We start from the raw sequence: 22,436 nt of genomic DNA, 5'->3' as shown, positions 1-22,436 counted from the left end.
GAGCAAAGACCCCGGTTAGTTAGAGGTGGCAGGATAGCCGGTGAAACGATCGGTGAAAAGAGGAGCCGGGAGGAATCGTTGTTGTGAATGGAAGGAAGGAACGAGTCCTTTCAAGACGAAGAAACGCTTCAGCCTTCAGTTTCGCTTCAGTAACCGCGGTCTTGCTTCAGCTCCTCCCGGATTCCTTTGTTTAATACCTTATTGCGATATTTTAACACGGTTCCGCTGTTGCCATGCGGCTCCACGCTTACCCTGCTCGTCGTGTGTCGCCACAGTCGGCCAACGAGAATCATCCTGCCTCTACCAGACCGTCGTTATGCAATCGACCACGTTTTTCTTTTTTTTACCGACCTGCGATCGCCTCACCTTTTTAGGGCAAACTTTCGGCAGACGATATGCAATCGATGCTGTTTTACCGACACTACGAGTTTTTACCTTTACGTGTGTGGACTTTTGGACGTTAATGTATAAAGGGTGTTCATAAGGATAGGACGTTCATATGTACAGGAGGTTCATATGTAGAGGACGTTCATGTGTAGAGGAGGTTCATATGTAAAGGACGTTCATGTGTAGAGGATGTTCATATGTATAGGACGTTCATATGTATAGGAGGTTCATGTGTAGAGGACGTTCATATGTAGAGGACGTTCATGTGTAGAGGAGGTTCATATGTAAAGGACGTTCATGTGTAGAGGAGGTTCATATGTAAAGGACGTTCATATGTATAGGAGATTCATATGTAAAGGACGTTCATATGTATAGGAGGTTCATATGTAAAGGACGTTCATATGTATAGGAGGTTCATGTGTAGAGGACGTTCATATGTAGAGGACGTTCATATGTAAAGAACGTTCATATGTACAGGACCTTCATATGTAAAGGACGTTCATATGTACAGGACCTTCATATGTAAAGGACGTTCATGTGTAGAGGACGTTCATGTGTAGAGGACGTTCATATGTATAGGACCTTCATATGTAAAGGACGTTCATGTGTAGTGGACGTTCATATGTAAAGGACGTTCATGTGTACAGGACCTTCATATGTAAAGGACGCTCATATGTAAACGACTTTCATATGTAAACGACGTTCATATGTAAACGACGTTCATATGTATAGACCGTTCATATGTAAAGGATGTTCCTAAGAACGTTCACATGTATAGGATGTTCATACGTACATCTAAACTGGTTTATAACAGTAATTGAGTGATGGATAGTGCGTGGACAAGCTGATACCGTGATTGATTTGTTTGGATGCAGGTTAATGTACATTTTGAAAGCTTCCTAATAGCTCTTGTAATTGGAAATGAGGTTTGTCGTATAAACCGGTTAGGTTGAGGTAAATTAGCGTTAATTAAGTGCTTCAGCACGTGGTGCACCCTGAGTGACATGTGATAGGGACTCGCAAGTGACTCTCGTTATATTGCCAAATCCAGGAATATGACTTGTAAGAATGTTCGATAAATTTATGTATCAGCTATGATTTTTTGTTTAAAATTGAGGAGTAATTTAAAATAGCGTACATGTACCCTACGAAAGGGGTTACCGCTCCTAGAAATACCCTTGGATCCATCTTCCCCACGTTTCAGACGTATCTCTGAAACCCTTTTACACCCTTTAAAAATGAACACAGTCTCCGATGAAATTCGAGTTGTTCACTAGCAAAGGGTCACTAGATTTCGCCTCGACGATGAGAACCACTTGTCCGTACTCGTGTCTGGTCGGTAGAGACTGAGGTAACCAAACCGCAAACCCGGTGAATCACCCGGGAAGGACGGCTCTCTCCGTCTCCTCCTGGTCTCGTTCCTTCTTTTCACCTTTTTTTACCCTACACATCCATCGCCGGTGATTCAGGATCGGCTCGATCCTACGCCGTCGCAATAACTTTTCACTCTCCCTTCAGATTGCCGGTCGTGGAAAAACGGCGACTGATCCGGATAGTCTGCGATATTTTGGCAAATAACTTTTATGACGGACCTGTTTCTGATTAGGATTTTTATATTTTGTCCTGAGTCTTCAAATTCTTGAGTAAGAAAATATTAAATTCCTAAAATCACAAATCTTCTTTAATAGACAAGTCTCCAAATCGTGGAATTCCTAAATCTAGGAATCTGCAAAGTTAAATCTACAAATTGAAGGAATCTAGTGATCTACGAATTTAGGAACCTAGAAATCTATGAACGTAGAAATCTAGGAATGTAGAAATTTAGAAATCTAGGTATCGATCTAGGAATCTGAGAATGTTGGGATCTGAAAAGATATTAGTATATAATTGAATGCTGTTACCTAATAAAATACCTAGAGAAAATTTGCCATGCCACGACGAGCTTCGAGAAATCTTTTCTTCGTTCCCCAGATCGTATTAATTGCTCTGTGCTCGTTACTCATCCGACTGCATGAATTCTGGAGTAAACCTGTAATTAGCATACACGAAGATCAGTCTCCTGTTTAACAACTTCAAATTTTTCATTTAATCATTTTTCTTTCTAATAAGGCAGATATAAATCACTCTAACGTTACAGGTTTTTCACTCGTGTTCCAGGTAATATCTATAATATTGTAACACAAAATAACAGTAGTCGCAAACATTATAATTATCATGCCACTATTAAACATATGACCAATGTTATAATAATCTGACAAGTGTTAAAATGCAATTATTTGAATGAAACTATATTTTTCTTTACTACAATAAAATTCTGTGGTGCAATAATAAAATTCTTTATTACAACAAAATTCTGTGGTGCAATAACAAAATTCTTTATTACAACAAAATTCTGTGGTGCAATAATAAAATTCTTTATTACAACAAAATTCTGTGGTGCAATAATAAAATTCTTTATTACAACAAAATTCTGTGGTACAATAATAAAATTCTTTATTACAACAAAATTCTGTGGTGCAATAATAAAATTCTTTATTACAACAAAATTCTGTGGTGCAATAATAAAATACTTTAATACAACAAAATTCTGTGGTGCAATAACAAAATTCTTTATTACAACAAAATTCTGTGGCACAATAATAAAAATTATTTTTGGGACGCATTGCACAATTACTTCAGCAACATATGAAGTATAAGAAAATAAAAGAAGAGGGTCTTGTATACTTTGTATACCATTATCACTGCACGGTAGCAGACTTTAAGTTCGAAAACTGAACCACTCATCGTAAATAACTAGAGTCTCAACGTGTTTTTACTACGCATACCGGTTCTCAGTGTGCCGGTTAACGTGTTAATAACCGTCATCAGAAAATCCATCAATGTCGTTATCACTGTTACACTCACCGTACTAAATAACGTTTTCATTCCTTGGAGGAAGCTAGTTCAGTTGAATCACACGTGCGAGTGTAAAAAGAGAGGATATCGTGTATTTATAGCATTTGTTATACATATGGATTTATGAGGAGTTGACTGCTATATTTAGGCAGATTTTTTAATGCAAGTTTATGTTTATTCAATCGTTTATATTCTTTCAAGTTTATATATATATTCAGTTAGCTGTATTATTTTAAATTTATATACATTCAGTTAGCTATATTATTTAAAATTTTTGTATATATATGTTCATATTCTTCAAATTAATCCATCAAATATTCACATTTAATAAATCTCCCTTCTCAAATCTTTAATCACGTCATAAGAACAGGTAGTTTCATCCACACGCTATTTAAACAGTACCCAACAAAAATAAATAGAAAATCCATTAAAAAGTCCCAATACAGTTTACACAATTTCTCAATCGAAGCACTATCCAGCTGCTTATTACCTCAACATCGAAATATAAACGTCATGCAATTTTATTTGTTCCTCAAACAAACCATAACTCCAGCAGTTACTATAATAGTATCGAAGATTGGCAAACAGATATTTAACCGTCGATCGTGCAACTTAATTACCGGAAACGATTGCCAGTAGATCGATATCGAGGTAAGACGTGATCGAACTGCGCTTTTCGAAATTTATCGGTGTACTCGCGGTCATTATGTCTATCAAAAGGCTTCTTAGTCGGTTTCCTTTTTCGTTCGGCTGATACCGTTAAGCGTTTGCTACAAAATCATTGATGGAGAAGCGGACCTCTCGCAATATCCTCTCTGTCTCTAATTGGACCACGCTGCTGTTTTCTATCGCGGATTTCTACATTGCAATATTTTCTACGGATTTTCGATCTTGGTGTTGCAATTTAATATGTTCGATGGGTAGAGAAAGCAGGTGTGTCGAGGTGTATTTTATTTTAGATGCTGAAAGGGGTACAGGTTTGGAGATTTAGGGAATTCGAGGTTTCAGGATTTTGGGGATTTAGGGGTTTGGGGATTTGGGATTGGAGGATTTAGGGATTTAGGGGTTTGGGGATTTGGGAATTTGGGATTGGAAGATTTAGGGATTTAGGGATTTAAGGGTTTGGGGATTTAGGGATTGAGGATTGGAGGATTTAGGGATTTAGGGATTTAGGGATTTAGGGGTTTGGGAGTTTGGGGATTTGGGATTGGAGGATTTAGGGATTCAGGGATTTGAGATTGGAGGATTTAGGGATTTAGGGATTGGAGGATTTAGGGGTTTGGGGATTGAAGGATTTAGGGATTTAGGGATTTAGGGGTTTGGGGTTTGGGGTTTGGGGTTTGGGGTTTGGAGGATTTAGGGATTTAGGGACTTGAGATTTGGGATTGGACGATTTAGGGATTTGAGATTTAGGATTGGAAGATTTAGGGATTTGGGATTGGACGATTTAGGGATTTGAGATTTGGGATTGGAAGATTTAGGGATTTGGGATTGGACGATTTAGGGATTTGAGATTTGGGATTGGAAGATTTAGGGATTTGGGATTGGACGATTTAGGGATTTGAGATTTGGGATTGCAAGATTTAGGGATTTGGGATATGAGGTTTAAGATTTGAGAAGTCAGGGACTTCAGGATTTAGGGATTTGAGATTTGGGATATGAGGTTTAAGATTTGAGAAGTCAGGGACTTCAGGATTTAGGGATTTGAGATTTGGGATTTGAGGTTTAAGATTTGAGAAGTCAGGGACTTCAGAATTTAGAGATTTGGGATTTGAGGTTTAAGATTTGAGAAGTCAGGAACTTCAGGATTTAGGTATTCGGGATTTGAGATTTGAGGTTTAGAATTTGAGAAGTCAGAGACTTCAGCATTTAGGGATTTCGGAATTTTGGAATTTGAAGATGGGAGATTTAGAGACTTGGGGATTTGTCGAATTGGAAATTTGAAGATTTGTGGATTAAGAAAGTTGTCGAATTGAAGATTGGGGATTTGAGACCTTAGATGTTGAGATCTTAGAATTGAAAATTTAGGGAATTAAGTAAGTGTTCATCTTCAAGCTTGAAATTTCTGATATTTCCCCGATTATGAAATTTGAAGAATCTTACATTTGTAAAATAGAATACAATACCAAAAAGACACAAGTCCTCGATCGTCTCCGATGCTTTTCGTTCGGAAAACGGCTAAAATCGACGTTCAGACCGAAGACACGATAGAAAGCTGCGTTTCCACGCGGCTTTTTACGTTTATGACGCCAGCCAGTTCCAATTTTAGCGGGCGTGCGAACGCGTCTGATTCACGGCGACATTCCTTGCATTGCTTGCCGGATGAATTTCATTTTTGTCCGGGAGAAACGGACGGGGAACACACTTATTGAACGTGATGCTCCTGCACACGGTACTCTCGAGACTGGACAAAGAAAATTTCGTTAAATTCCATCAAACTTAGCTTGACAAATCTTTTATGTAGTCTAGTATCATTTATCTTATCACATATGCTAAAGGTGGTCTAAATAGTACAATAATTATTTCACGTGTGTAATTTTATTTTTACATATGTGGATATTAGATGGTTTTGGTTGAAGAGAAAATTATATTTTTGTAGAAGACTGTGGGTACATGAAAGCATTTATTAATATGAATATTGTACATCTATGAAATCATGTAACTTATTATGGACAGTACACATATGTAGATGAGGTCATGTGTTATCATGTACATCACACATGTATAAATTCATGTACTATTGTTAACTTCATACATTTTATATATATAAAATGATATGCTATCGTGAACATTGCACATACATGATATCATGTGTTACAACATACGTGATACACATATGAAGTCATATATTAATAATGAGTATTATACACACGTGAAGTCATGTATTAATAATGAACATTATACACACATGAAGTCATATAATATTAATAATGAACATTATACACACATGAAATCATATATCAATAATGAACATTATACACACATGAAGTCATGTATTACAATGAATGTTATACACACATGAAGTCATACATTAATGATGAACATTGTACACACATGAAGTCATATATTAATAATGAACATTGTACACACATGAAGTCATGTATTATAATGAACTTCATACACATATGAAGTCATGTATTACAATGAACTTTATACACATATGAAGTGATGTATTACAATGAACAATATACACATATGAAGTGATGTATTACATTTGATGTTATACACACATGAAGTCATATATTAATAATGAACATTATACACACATGAAGTCAATGTATTACAATGAATGTTATACACATATGAAGTCATATATTAATAATGAACATTATACACACATGAAGTCATGTATAACAACGAACGTTCTCCACACAAGAAATTATCCAACTACTCCCTTACAATAAAAAATAAGCAGATCAATACAGTATCGTCAAGATCAGAAGATTCGTCGAAACTAGCCGTTACAGAGAAAGGCGTCTAAACTCGGACAAGCTTACTCACTCGGCCATGAATGCGCCGCGTTTTCGAATTCTTCGCCGGCACGCGGCGAGAAAAGAAGAAATAAAAAGCAAGAACTAAAGAGAAAAAAAAAAGGCCGAAAAGAAAATTACCAACAACATCAGGACCGTTAAATTGACTAGAAACGCGGCGGGGCAGAAAATACGAGGCAGATGAATCGCGCTTCTGTCGATCTAATTTCATACAATTTCAACGCGCCGGTTTCTACGTAAATTAGCTCAAGAAAGTAACAAATCATTCGGATCATCTAAACGCTGCTCTCCTTTCTTCGTAATCGAGCGGCTTTGCTGGCTCAGTTCTTTAAATCGATTGGGGTAATTCCGGCTGACACGTCTTCTTTATTTTTAACTTCCTCGCACGTTTCTTTTACAAAACTGTATCTTGCATGTATTAAAAAAATGAATTTAGAAGACGTGATTAACAGACATTTTTATTATATGATCACATGTAATGATCACAATAATTATGATCATAATCATACATACATAAATCATGATCACAAGACAAGAATAATAAAAATAAGAACAAGTATAATAATCACAATAATTATGATCATAATCATACATACGTAAATCATGATCACAAGACAAGAATAATAAAAATAAGAACAAGTATAATAATCACAATAATTATGATCATAATCATACATACGTAAATCATGATCATAAGACAAGAATAATAAAAATAAGAACAAGTATAATAATCACAATAATTATGACCACAATCATACATACATAAATCATGATCATAAAATAAGAATAATAAAAATAAGAACAAGTATAATAATCACAATAATTATGATCATAATCATAGATACGTAAATCATGATCATAAGACAAGAATAATAAAAATAAGAACAAGTATAATAATCACAATAATTATGACCACAATCATACATACATAAATCGTGATCATAAAATAAGAATAATAAAAATAAGAACAAGTATAATAATCACAATAATTATGATCATAATCATACATACATAAATCATGATCACAAGACAAGAATAATAAAAATAAGAACAAGTATAATAATCACAATAATTATGATCATAATCATACATACGTAAAACATGATCAAAAGACAAGAATAATAAAAATAAGAACAAGTATAATAATCACAATAATAATTATCATAATCATGATACCTAAAAATATACAAATCTATAAATTCCATAATTACAAAAACCCTGAAATATTTCCCAAATCGAAAACATGCAAAATCTTCGCAAGTGTCCTCACATCAAAACGAATCATCTTGTAGATACCCTAACCTCCTAAATTCCCTAAGGAAAGATATCCGTGCCACTCCTATTCCTATTCTCTCGACTATTCCGCGAAGACACGACCTTTTCGTTTCTTAGATCAAGCGAACACAAAGGCCCGTTGCACTTGCCACGAAATTCCGATCATGCGGATTGCCTTTAAGCCTAGCTTTTGATCTTTGCTCGGTTCGCGTGATACATGGAACTAATCTCGTTCCTCGAGGAACGGTGAAAGGCCAGACGTCTCGATTGATGCTTCAATATCCTGGTAAAAATCGCGATTTTCTGGGAATCGTCTGCCACACCTACGCCGGTGCATTGCCCCTTTCTATCCTCATTTTTCTTCCGTGGGCGGATTTCATGCAACAAGTTACCTTAACCCGACGGGGAACATTATGGGTTCTCGCGCGTGAAAACGCCGATTCAACGTGCCTCCATTACGTTCTATTATAGTGATTTTCACTGTACATCATTTCACCCTCGGGCGAACTGCTGTTTTATGGAATTACCTGCTTTTTGGCTACCTTCTTATTAGAAGGTTAACTTATGATAAATTTTAGAATTCTGGAAAATTTATTTAATTGCAAAATTTTACTGGTGTTCGTCAAGATTAGGAATGAGTTGTCTCTTTTATGACTGTCTTTAATCAAATTTTTAGTAATTTTTTTCCTCATGCTCTAGCAATGTTTTTGACTGACACATTCACATATCAGTAAATCTTATACTTGAGGAATTTAAAATTCACGAATATTAAAAAAATAGAAATGGAACATTTTCGAGTAGTTAAAGTTTAACTAGGTTAAAACACGAAAGCGTTATCTGTATTCTAGAATCGCAACACGCGATAACAATGCCATGAAACAAAGAACACACCCATGGTGTTCCATTACAGCGTTACGATACTGGCTCTAATTAAGTTCGTTAAAACGTTTTCCCTGCTGAGCTAATTTTGCCCGTGACACAAACAAGGGATCGGCGATTGGTATACAAATTCCTTAATTCCGTACGTAACCATTATAAACCCCTTTCACAAGTTTTATTTCCGTAAAATCCTCATATTGCAATATCGTGCTATTTCTGCATTCTCATATGTGCAAATACCTACATCCTCATATGTTCTATTCTCCTCATTTGTTCAAATACCTACATCCTCATATGTTCTATTCTATTTTCATATACATTCATACGTATTCATTACTGCATTCCCAAATCCTCATATAGTTGTACCACATCTCCAGTTTCTCATATGTGTACTCACATATGCTAATATGTGAAGACCACATGGTTTTAGATTCTCACATATGAATTTTTACCAAATTTTTATCTTTCTATATTGCCGTGTTGTCATATCAGCTCATTACCATACTTCCACATTGAAGTCTTCATATGTCCACATATGCACATGTCCACATATCCACATTTTTACATTTGACAAATTTTTATATTTTTAAATTTGTAAATTTAAAAATGTACAATTTTACATATTTGCAAATACATACATGTACAAGTAGATAAATATACAAACGTACAAATGTATAAATACACATATGTGTATTTATTTGTGACTACATATGTATTCTACATGTACACATTGTACATTTAGAAATTTTTCTCTAATAAATTGTGTAAACTTTCTACAGTCCCCTGAAAGAGCCTGTATCTCTAACCTCTATCTATATAGCCACAGCACAATCTATTACCATAATCTGAGCAGCAAAAACTGTTTATCAAGCCAGCACACAGAATCTAAAATCATCCAACGAAATCGAAACTGCAGAAAAACGACATTCACGTGCACGAACGTAACATTACATCGCTATTCTCCACCCGGAACGGCGATGTTCCCGAGCAGCATCGTTATTCGCAAAATAAAACCGGTTCTCTGAACTTTATGGCGGTCTTAACAACGATAATAATAGAATTTCTCGGCCATAGTTGAACAGTGCGCCGAACAGCGTATCTGCTTTCGTTCGAGGGAGCTGATTTTGCGAATTTTCGGATCGAGAGTGGAAATTTTGGGGATTTGGGGATTTGGGGATTTAGGGGTTTAAGAATTTGGGGATTTGGGGATTTGGGAGTTTGGGGATTTAGGAGCTTAGGGATTTGGGAATTTAGGGATTTGGGAGTTTAAGGTTTTGAGAGTTTAGGGATTTGGGAGTTTAGGGATTTGGGGATGTGGGGATTTGGGGATGTGGGGATTTGGGGATGTGGGGATTTGGGGATGTGGGGATTTGGAGACGTGGGGATTTGGGGACGTGGGGATTTCGGGGACGTGGGGATTTGGGAACGTGGGGATTTGGGGACGTGGGGATTTGGGGACGTGGGGATTTCGGGGTGTAGGGATTTCGGAGACGTGGGGATTTCGGGGTGTAGGGATTTCGGAGACGTGGAGATTTGGGGACGTGGGGATTTGGGGACGTGGGATTTTGGGTGCGTGGAAATTTGGGGGCGTGGGAATTTGGGGACGTGGGGAATTTGGGGACGTGGGGAATTTGAAGATGTGGGGAATTTGGGGACGTGGCGATTTGGGAACGTGGGGATTTGGGGACGTGGGGATTTGGGAGCGTGGGATTTTGGGTGCGTGGAAATTTGGGGGCGTGGGAATTTGGGGGCGTGGGAATTTGGGGACGTGGGGATTTGGGGACGTGGGGATTTGGGAATGTGGGAATTTGGGAATGTGGAAATTTGGGGATGTGGGGATTTGGGGATGTAGAGATTTGGGGATTTAGGTATTTGGAAGTTTATCGATTAGGGGATGTAGAGATTACGAATTTGTAGATTTGGAACTCTATTGAGAATTCGTGGCTTTCGAAATTTGAAAAAGTCACTATCATTCTATTTCATCTGTCGCAAAAAAAGAATAAAAAGAGCTATAAATCACGAGACTCACGGATCGTTGACTCGCATCACTGCACTTGCATCTTCCAGATTGACCCACCATTGACCCACGATCGTATCATCTTCTCCCCACAAATTAGATCAGCAATTCCCCGATTCACCGAAAGCATATCTAAAATTTACTTTCGTGCATCGAAATTGTAACTATGCGTTCCCCGTGAAAGCGTACAGGCTTCAGACATCCATTAACCTCTTGCGTTTGAAATTGATTGATTGATGGCTAGGCATGATCCATCCATCAAAAATAATTCCCGTCGAAAATAAAAGGAGCTTTTAAAGGAAGTACAACGTGTTCAATACGTTAGTTTGTTTAAGATTAATTGATTGTGACGGGCAGATAAAACATCGTTAGGAATTTTATGAATTTTTATATTTCATTACTGTTTGTAAGATTATTGTAGCTTGTGTATTAGGTAATACGAAATTCTTTGGTTAAAGTATTACATAAATTTATGTGTATTTATTAGGTACACAATGAAAATGATTTATGATAGTGAAAATTGAGTGATAATAACCGGAACTGTTTATTTAAATAACAGAATTGATAAAAATGAAGTTTAGCAATTAATGAGAAATTGTTTCTTGAAACAGCGTCTCTGGATGTTCCGTTAATTTCCGTCTCTCGTTCGGTTTCCCCTTAAGGTTTCGAGTTATTTTCAGTGAAGGAGGGTTAAGAAGAAAACTAAAGAGTTTAAGGGGCAATCTCTAAAATAGAGAAGTCACATCTGGTCGCGACAAACGCGACGTTTCGAAAGGTTTCGCTCTCTAAAAATATTTGTTGCACCCGTTCAATTGTAATAACATATCCTTATGGTAGACTGAGCACACTCTCAACATTTCAACGTTGAAATCATTCAAATAATTTTATGTATGTATAATAAATTATACAAGTTTATTGTACACTTATACTACAAGAATATATATTTATCTATCGAATGTTATCAAAGTACGTGAACGAATAAGAAGTCAGGTTCGCAAAGCCGACACTTTGCGGTTACTTGTTTGGAGAGTATCTATCGATGATTCAGTCACGAATTAGTTGGATAGTAACTGTACTTGAACCGGTAGTGACTTCCGTCTAAATTCATCGTAGAAATTCAATAGATACGTTACAGTCATATAAACAGTGCTCTACATTCATTTTCTTCTGTGTCATACATTTGGTATTCGTCGTATTAATCAATTTTTATTGTACTTACTATCAATCAATATTTACTATCATTAATATCAATCAATATTTACTATCATTAATATCAATCAATATTTACTATCATTATTGTCACTCAATATTTACTATCATTATTATCAATCAATATTGATTATCATTATTATTAATCAATATTTACTATCATTATTATCAATCAATATTGATTATCATTATTATCAATCAATATTGATTATCATTATTATTAATCAATATTTACTATCATTATTGTCACTCAATATTTGCTATCATTATTATCAATCAATATTGATTATCATTATTATTAATCAATATTGATAATCATCATTGTCAATCAATATCGATTGTCATTACTATCAGTCAGTATTGATAATCATCATTGTCAATCAATATTGGTTATCATTACTATCAGTCAATATTGATAATCATCACTGTCAATCAATATTGGTTATCATTACTACCAGTCAGTATTGATAATCATCATTGTCAATCAATATCGATTATCATTACTATCAGTCAATATTGATAATCATCATTGTCAATCAATATCGATTATCATTACTATCAGTCAATATTGATAATCATCATTGTCAATCAATATTGATTGTCATTACTATCAATCAATATTGATAATCATCATTGTCAATCAATATTGATCATCATTAATATTAGTCAATATTCATAATCATCATTGTCAATCAATATTGATCATCATTACTATCAGTCAATATTGATAATCATCATTCTCAATCAATATTGATCATCATTAATATTAGTCAATATTCATAATCATTATTGCCAATCAATTTTTACTAATCATTATTGCCAATCAATTTTTACTAATCATAATTGTCAATCAATATCTATTGTCATCATTATTAATCAATTTTCACAATCATTACTGTCATTCACTATTTATAATCGTTACTCTAAATGAATATATATGATCATTATCAGTGAAGGATTATGAAACAAACAAGAGAAAAAAGTTTTTAATGAACCGTAGAATAATTGTCAATTAAAAATCGAGAAGAAAAAGGATATAGGAAAACGTTAATTGGTAAAGGGAGGAGTGTACGGACACGAATAATTATAAAGTAATAGAGTACTGCAGGTGATTAATTAAGGCCTCATGCAACGTCAATAAAGTCGCGACAAACAATTCAATTTCCGAGCTTCGCTGGCCTCCCTCTTCTCTCATTAATCGTCGGAATTACCAGACAATGAGGTGCGATATCCTTCTCGCAAATGAATATTTTTAACCCCGTCGTGTATCTGCCTCTTTTTAATTAAATGCTGATTACGTGACAGCGTGCGACGCTCAAGGAATATTGAAACGTTGGGCGCTGAACTGTGCTCTCTCTTTTCTATTACATTTTTGCTCTCTTATTTACTTTACTTATTTTAATCTGTGTATTTTATTTTATTCTTCTTTCCTTCTGGTTTATTATTTATTTATTTATTTAGTGGGGTGAAATAAGGTGAATTTAGAAACGTAGAAAATTATCGTTGAGTTTGTCTGATAGAAATAGAAAAGTGATCGCAAGGAAAAAAGAATGATGACCTGTATATGAAGTAGAGAGGGAAGAAAGAAGACTAAGAATGTTGTCCACGGTTATTCCCGCGGATGACGTAACTCGTAATAAAGTACTATGGTAATGCAATGACTCATTCAGTTACACGTAATTTTACGACTTTTACACATTCAGGACGTGACACCGGTGCAATTTTGCTATCAACCGATTAGCACTAGCGGAACTGCTATTAACACACATTCGCTGCATTCTCTCCTTAGTAGATAAGTTTCAGCGCGAACTTAACTGTATCAGCTATCAAATTTATTTTAGTGAGAATTTGGGGATATGGGGATTTAGGGGTTGGGGACTTAGGACATAGGCAGTGGGGGGTTAGGGACTTGGGATATAAGGAGTTGGGACATAGGGAGTTCTGAGGTTTAGGGGTTGCGGGATTTGGGGATTCTGGGATCTGGAGGTTCTGGGATTTGGGGACTTTTGGGACTTGGGAATTCTGGGATTTAGGGACTTTTAGGATTTGGGGACTCTGAGATTTGGGGACGTTGGGAATTGGGGACGTAGGGATTTGGAGGTTCTGGGATTTAAGGATTGTGGAATTTGGGGATACTGAGATTTGGGGACGTAGGGATTTAGAGGTTCTGGGATTTGGGGATTCTGGGATTTGGAGGCTCTGGGATTTAAGGATTGTGGAATTTGGGGACGTTGGGACTTGGGGACGTAGGGATTTGGAGGTTCTGGGATTTAAGGATTGTGGAATTTGGGGATTCTGAGATTTGGGGACGTTGGGAATTGGGGACATAGGGATTTGGAGGTTCTGGGATTTGGGGATTCTGGGATTTGGAGGCTCTGGGATTTAAGGATTGTGGAATTTGGGGATTCTGAGATTTGGGGACGCTGGGAATTGGGGACGTAGGGATTTGGAGACGTAGAGATTTGAGGACGTGTATGGATTTGGGGACATAAGGAGTTGGGACATAGTAGGAAGTTAGAGGATAGGGATTTGGAATTTAGGAATTTGGGGATTTAGGGATTCGGGTATTTAAGGATCTAAGGATATTGGCTTTTAGGTATTCAGAGTTCTATAGTTATTAAGGTTTAAGAACATAGGTAACCAGTAATATAGGGCTGTGGATATCAAGTTAACACTAGAACTACCAACCAGTCAAAATGACTGGTTTCAGATTTCTCATTTTATATTGCAAAATTTTATTGTCGTCATTCTATGGAAGTGTCTTTCATATTTTGTTGAGGTAAAAACTAGTTCTATATGTTACTTGATGCTTTGATATTTATTTCCCTTTTCATTTTATTTTTCATTCTTCGATAAACGAGCATTTCATGTCGGTAGTTCTAGTGTTAATTTCAGGAACCGGCATTATGATACTTAAGAAGTTTCACAATTGTAGAATTACAGAATTCAGTATACGTTCACTAAAAAATTCTACCCGATGACATTGAAGAATAATTATTTTTGAAAGAGCCTGTACCATAGACCAGACACATCAGCGCGAAAATTGGTAGCGGTGCTTGTGCCACGGTCCAAGTTATTTCCCCGGCATTCCACGTTGCGGTAGGTTAGCCGGCGCATCCGTTTAATTTATCGGAGAGAGTCTCTCGTTGGACAGATTTCCCAAACTATTTTCCTCCCCTTTTCCTTATTGTACCTCATTTCCCCGGCTAGACACCACCGGTTGCCAGAGAAACAAGCTCCAATTACGTCCGATAAATCGATACCGTTAATTGCCTTGCCCGTCTCCAATTTCTTCTTTCATGTTTGCTCTGTAATATAGCAACTCTGTTGTTTCCATCAAACAAAAGAACTTATCCTTTCCAAAACCTTTTATGGAAAGTAATGGAATTTTTCTACGATTCGCATTTAACTTTTATTTATTTAGCTTTGCAGTTTCACTCGCGTTATATTGCCACGGCTCTTATGTGTTATATATGCATTATACGGAATGGAAATTTGGGGTTTAGGGAGATTGGGGTTTAGGGAGATTGGGATCTAGGGAGATTAGGGTTTAGGGAGATTGGGGTTTAGAGAGATTGGGATCTAGGGAGATGGGGGTTTAGGAAGATTGGAGTCTAAGGAGATTGGAGTCTAAGGAGATTGGAATTTAGGGAGATTGGAGTCTGGAGAGTTTGGGATCTAGGGAGATTGGAATCTAGGGAGAGTGGACTCTAGGGAGATTGGAATCTAGGGAGATTGGAATCTAGGGAGATTGGGGTCTAGGGAGAGTGGACTCTAGGGAGATTGGAATCTAGGGAGATTGGAATCTAGGGAGATTGGAATCTAGGGAGATTGGAATCTAGGGAGATTGGGGACTAGGGAGATTGGGACCTAGGGAGATTGGGGTCTAGGGAGATTGGAATCTAGGGAGATTGGAATCTAGGGAGATTGGAATCTAGGGAGATTGGGACCTAGGGAGATTGGGACCTAGGGAGATTGGGGTCTAGGGAGATTGGAATCTAGAGAGATTGGAATCTAGGGAGAGTGGGGACTAGGGAGATTGGGGACTAGGGAGATTGGAATCTAGGGAGATTGGGACCTAGGGAGATTGGGGTCTAGGGAGATTGGAATCTAGGGAGATTGGAATCTAGGGAGATTGGAATCTAGGGAGATTGGGGACTAGGGAGATTGGAATCATGGGAGATTGGGACCTAGGGAGATTGGAATCTAGGGAGATTGGAATCTAGGGAGATTGGGACCTAGGGAGATTGGGGTCTAGGGAGATTGGAATCTAGAGAGATTGGAATCTAGGGAGAGTGGAGTCTAGGGAGATTGGAATCTAGGGAGATTGGGACCTAGGGAGATTGGGGTCTAAGGAGATTGGGATCTAGGGAGATTGGAATCTAGAGAGTTTGGGATCTAGGAAGATTGGAATCTAGAGAGATTGGAGTCTAGGGAGATTGGAATTTGGGGTATTGGAATCTAGGGTTATTGTTTTGGGTTCTTGTAATCCATGAACGTTAAGATACCGGAGATATTTCAAATCTAAAGACATTAGGAATTTAAAGATAATGAAATCTAGTCACATTGAGATCTGCAGATCCTTGATACTTAAGCGCATTTGAATCTAGTAACATTTCATTCTGGATGTTCACATCTAAAAATGTTCGGACATTTATAAATACGTAAATCTCCAAATTGAAAAAATGTGGGTATCCTTTGAAAGTTTCACAAAGTATGAAACATTTGTGAAGACGATTCGAGAAGTTTCGCATTCAATCCGTCGGAATCGAAGTCGCATAACAGGATGCTCCTGCGCCGCGCTAATCGCTATGCAAAGAAAGCAACGTTACATCCAGGTGTACACAGCGACTTAGAAAGCGACTCGACAACAATTCCAATTATACACCTATCTTTTTCTCGGACTGTTCCCCCAAAGACGGCAGTCAAAGTCAACTTAGATAGGTCAATCTTCCGCGAACAGACTTTACGATACCTGGAACTCGTCTTCGGTTCAGTTCACTCGCCATCTAGGAAAATGCTCGCAACGGGTCGATGACCCGACACTTCCTCCATGAGAAATGCCTGCCAGCTGTTAAAATTGTTCAAACGGCCTACGAAATGGTCAAGAAGGGGAATCGTTGCGGACACCATTCGTATTTTCGGCAGCCAAAAAAGGTACACGCTGCTTGGCGAAGTGGAGGACTGTGTCGATGCCATAATACGTTTTCGAAATGTTAGACAAACTAATTCCTTGAGAAACTTTTCCTTCACTTTACTTCTATAGATTGTACTTGTTCTTTTTTCTCTCCTCACATTATACAGACTTATGGTTGCTCTTCTGAACACGTGTAGATCACTGGATTTCGCTGGGACGTTAACAGGAATCACGGTTATATTTTTATAGGTTATATCAACCGTGTAGGTAATCAGAGAAAAATGGATCGGAGTTTATTTACAGAATCAACTTTTGATTCGTAGAAAGTGCAGAATAGTATATATGTTTTTTAAGACGAACCTTGGAAAGTGGAGGACGGTTAAATTTATTGAAACGTAACCGTGGATGTTTTGCAAAACAAAAATATCTTCGGAAACATGCACATGTGATGGGACGATCTTTACTGCAGGATATACATTTTTAGAGACAATTTGAGTTAGCTTGTTATTCTGAATCTTTTTTTAAAGAATTACTCAATGGAGGGATGACCGAAATTTACTGAAGTTGAATTTAGCAAATACTGATGGGAAGATCTTGAAATATTAGCAATAGTCTTGAACATCTTGAAGTATCAATAATATTAGCAATAATTTTGAACATCTTGAAATATCAATAATACTAGCAATAATTTTGAACATCTTGGAATATCAATAATATTAGCAATAATTTTGAACATCTTGATATATCAATAATATTAGCAATACTTTTGAACATCTTGAAATATCAATAATATTGACAATAATTTTGAACATCTTGAAATATCAATAATATTAGCAATAATTTTGAACATCTTGAAATATCAATAATATTAGCAATAATTTTGAACATCTTGATATATCAATAATATTAGCAATAATTTTGAACATCTTGAAGTATCAATGATATTAGCAATAATTTTGGACATCTTGAAATATCAATAATATTAGCAATAATTTTGAACATCTTGAAATATCAATAATATTAGCAATAATTTTGAACATCTTGAAATATCAATAATATTAGCAATGATTTTAAACATCTTGAAATATCAATAATATTAGCAATATTTTTGAACATCTTGAAATATCAATAATATTAGCAATAATTTTGAACATCTTGATATATCAATAATATTAGCAATAATTTTGAACATCTTGAAGTATCAATGATATTAGCAATAATTTTGGACATCTTGAAATATCAATAATATTAGCAATAATTTAGAACATCTTGAAATATCAATAATATTAGCAATAATTTTGAACATCTTGAAATATCAATAATATTAGCAATAATTTTGAACATCTTGAAATATCAATAATACTAGCAATAATTTTGAACATCTTGAAATATCAATAATATTAGCAATAATTTAGAACATCTTGAAGTATCAATAATATTAGCAATAATTTAGAACATCTAGAAATATCAATAATATTAGCAATAATTTTGAACATCTTGAAATATCAATAATATTAGCAATAATTTAGAACATCTTGAAGTATCAATAATATTAGCAATAATTTAGAACATCTAGAAATATCAATAATATTAGCAATAATTTTGAACATCTTGAAATATCAATAATATTAGCAATAATTTAGAACATCTTGAAGTATCAATAATATTAGCAATAATTTAGAACATCTAGAAATATCAATAATATTAGCAATAATTTTGAACATCTTGAAATATCAATAATGTTAGCAATAATTTAGAACATCTTGAAATATCAATGATATTAGCAATAATTTTGAACATCTTGAAATATCAATAATATTAGCAATAATTTTGAACATCTTGAAATATCAATAATATTAGCAATAATTTTGAACATCTCGAAATATCAATAATATTAGCAATAATTTTGAACATCTTGAAATATCAATAATATTAGCAATAATTTTGAACATCTTGAAATATCAATAATATTAGCAATAGTCTTGAACATCTTGAAATATCAATAATATTAGCAATAATTTTGAACATCTTGAAATATCAATAATACTAGCAATAGTCTTGAACATCTTGAAATATCAATAATATTAGCAATAATTTTGAACATCTTGAAACATCAATAATATTAATAATGGATCCAAATAAGTGGACCACAAGTCTCCTCAGGATCATAAGTGTCCGAAGAGTCTGATGACTCCAAAGAATAATCAACAGAAATATTTTCTTTCACCAATTTCAACATGGTCGAATTTCTCCACGAAGGTATAAAAGGAGTACATACATGCTTTCGCAGGGGAAAGCATCTTTTCCTCCGGGCTGTTTCCTCGAGGCAGGCGAGAGGCGTGCGTTGATCGCACGTTTTCGCGTATTTGTACGTCAGGTTCTTAGTGATTCATTCTTCGAGAATGCGATGTGGCAATGCACTGGAGGGGACAGCAAACGCTAGACGCTGAGCTGGAAGAGGGTGTACAGGCTGTTTCAATATTACTTCACAAAACGTCTATATTGTTTCTACTAAAAATTTTTATGTAAAGACGTGACGTTTCGTACAGGGTGTTTCAATAAAATTATTAAATACTTCCTAAAATGACCATGCTTCAAGTAAAAATTTTCTTATGAACTCGAGTTTGATTATCTTTTGGAGGTACATTCGTTAGACTGTTTCTCATAAAAGGCCCTCCAAAATTAAGGAAAGACATGTAACTTGATCGTGTTTGAAGATGGACCTCAGTGGTCAACGTATGTGACTGTTCGTTATATGGCCGTGGGTCTAGCGTTGATAGTAGAACACGCGTTTGTTGTACTTCGTAAACCTTGCCTTTTATTCGTTCGTAGACAAAAGTATAAAAGGATCTGCACCCTGATCGTATTGAAACGTGCTGTATTACCGAGAACGCGAGAAGCGATCGACGCGTGGCGTCTGCACGCTTCGTCGATTCCCTTGGAGCATTTCCACCTCGCGAGAAGTCGTCCGGATGTTACGTCACGTTTGACCCGTTGCTCGAACTCCATGGGCCACCTCGTAACTGTTGCCCCACGGAAGCTGCTACCTGTGGAACATTCGTTAATAATTATACCATTGTGTCACCATGAGTGGAACACTCATAGGGTAGTGTATAAGGTGCTTGGAAAGTATACAAAATTATAAGCTAACTTGGAAATATACCTTGGTACCTTGAGAGGTGAAATTGGAAGCATGGAAAATTTGCAAATTTGAAATTGGAAGCGTGGAAAATTTGCAAAATTTAAGATTAAAAAATGTGAAGAAGAAAAATTTGAATATTTGGAAATCTGAAAATATGTAAATTTCAATCTACATACTTGAAACCTTAGACTCCAAGAAATTTACAATTGCAGAACTAAAAATTTGTATCAGACTTGCTGAACTTCAAGCCCAACTTCACACAGCTTTCTAACGACCCGACAGCCATAAACTTTCCACAATGACACCAAAGAAAGCAACTCTTTGAAAAATTCATTAACAACGCAACATCGTATTATTCTGTAATCATTGTCAGAACGATTACAGTATCTCAGTTCCATTGATTTCTTTTCCCGTTTTAACGATAACTGCATAGGCCACTGAAAAGCGAAAGTATCCTAGTTCCTTTAACCGGTAGAGTTATGATTCATCGTGTTTGCTCGCGACCGGTAAAATAAAGCGTGAAATTCCAACTTGTCCTTGGATCAGTCATTTAAACGTTTGTCCTTGACCTTTTTGCTTGCCGTTCGTTTGAAAGAAGAAATTCCAAAATGACATTGTTTGCCGAGTTACGAAACAATCGCTGCTGTTTATCTTTTCCCTTTGGTAAATGTCGGTAAATCTTGTAATTGCTTCCTTAGTTTGTGCGTGGAGTGAGTCACTGTTGATTCAGCATCAGTTGTTGGATTATGGGAGTAGACCACCTGCAAGGATGACGATGTGCTGAGATAAACTTGAAGAATAAGATGTTATCTATTATTTAGACATTATATTTACTAGGATCATTAAATATTAACTATGATAAACAATTATCTGAGATAATTATATAGAGGATACGAGCAATTTCAATGTTTGAGTCAAATAGGGGTAAGATTTCGAACTGCGCATGCGCGCAGTGAACAAACATGGCGGCCGAAGAATAGTTTAAACCCGCGCGTTCAATAATTTATTTCTAATAAATATTTCGTCAAATATCAAATATTTTATTAGAATATTTCTCTGCGCAATATTCATCTTCCTGTGGTTATTTTTTATTTTCTTCCAAGTTTGTAATAACAGTTCGTAATAATCTGATACCCTAAGTTAAGATCTTAAAGAGAACAGCATTGCGAACGCGAAGAAATTAACGAGGTTTCTATTAAAAATATCGTGCAGCACGCAGAGATGTGCAACGATGGGCTCCAAAATCAAAATTAAAAGAATATCGACAACGTTAAAAAACCAGTCGTTAATTCGCGTGAGTCATCGCGCTTTCTCTGTATCCAATTCACTCGTTGCTCGAAGAAAGCGGCGGAACATTACACTGATTAAAACCCGGTTCACCTGACTGCACCCTGGCCCAGGTTAAATACAAAAAGGCTAATCAATTCGAGTTTCACGCACGAACTTCGCTATAAACCTTCCATATTAAACTGCTCGTGATTCATCGTCGTAATCATAAATTTTTGCAGATCAGACGCCATGTACATGGTGTACGTTCGCCTTCTTTATTAATGTACTAACTCGTTCTGTGTTAATTTATTAACTTGTATTTATTAACTTGTTATGTAGCAGAAAAGTTAACGTGGGTTTACTTTATAACTCTATGACAAAAATATGAGATGCTTCACGTCACGTACTGGGTGTCCCAATTTTGCACCATCAGACTGTGTTCTTAGAATGTTATAGCAATGTAGGGTTACTTTATTAGAAATTCACAGCAAAAATACGAAATGACGGTGGATTCTGTTGCACGTCACGTACAGGGTGTCCCAGTTGTTCAGACTCCACTAAAATATTCAGTTCATAAGACAAAATTATTCTCTTAGGGCTGCTTTATTATAAAGTTATATCAAAAATATGAAATATTTTGTAACAAAAATTTTACCATTTAGATATGTGCCTATTTGTGTTACGTGTGCTACATATCGATCCACATTGCTCTCGATTGATGCTATTACCACTTTT

General features: G+C 36.0%; 1 protein-coding gene and 1 long non-coding RNA gene across 2 annotated transcripts in view; one reads left to right on the top strand and one right to left on the bottom strand.

Annotated features, from left to right (window-relative positions):
* Positions 1 to 22,436, top strand: part of LOC100882509 (uncharacterized) — a 79,293-nt gene that overhangs the window by 22,293 nt on the left and 34,564 nt on the right. The gene's annotated exons all lie outside the window — the stretch shown is intronic.
* On the bottom strand, positions 1,158 to 21,188 carry LOC105662285 (uncharacterized). Its single transcript, XR_001095783.2, has 7 exons — positions 20,609 to 21,188; positions 20,176 to 20,337; positions 19,569 to 19,741; positions 10,957 to 11,234; positions 5,409 to 5,686; positions 2,289 to 2,416; positions 1,158 to 1,944 (listed from the first exon to the last, which is right to left on the bottom strand). It is a non-coding gene; the product is annotated as an uncharacterized LOC105662285 (long non-coding RNA).

This window comes from Megachile rotundata, chromosome 16 (genome assembly GCF_050947335.1).
Source record: "Megachile rotundata isolate GNS110a chromosome 16, iyMegRotu1, whole genome shotgun sequence".
Classification (NCBI taxonomy): domain Eukaryota; kingdom Metazoa; phylum Arthropoda; class Insecta; order Hymenoptera; family Megachilidae; genus Megachile; species Megachile rotundata.
Note: the sequence above shows the minus strand (reverse complement) of the source record. Positions and strands in the feature narration are given on the sequence as shown.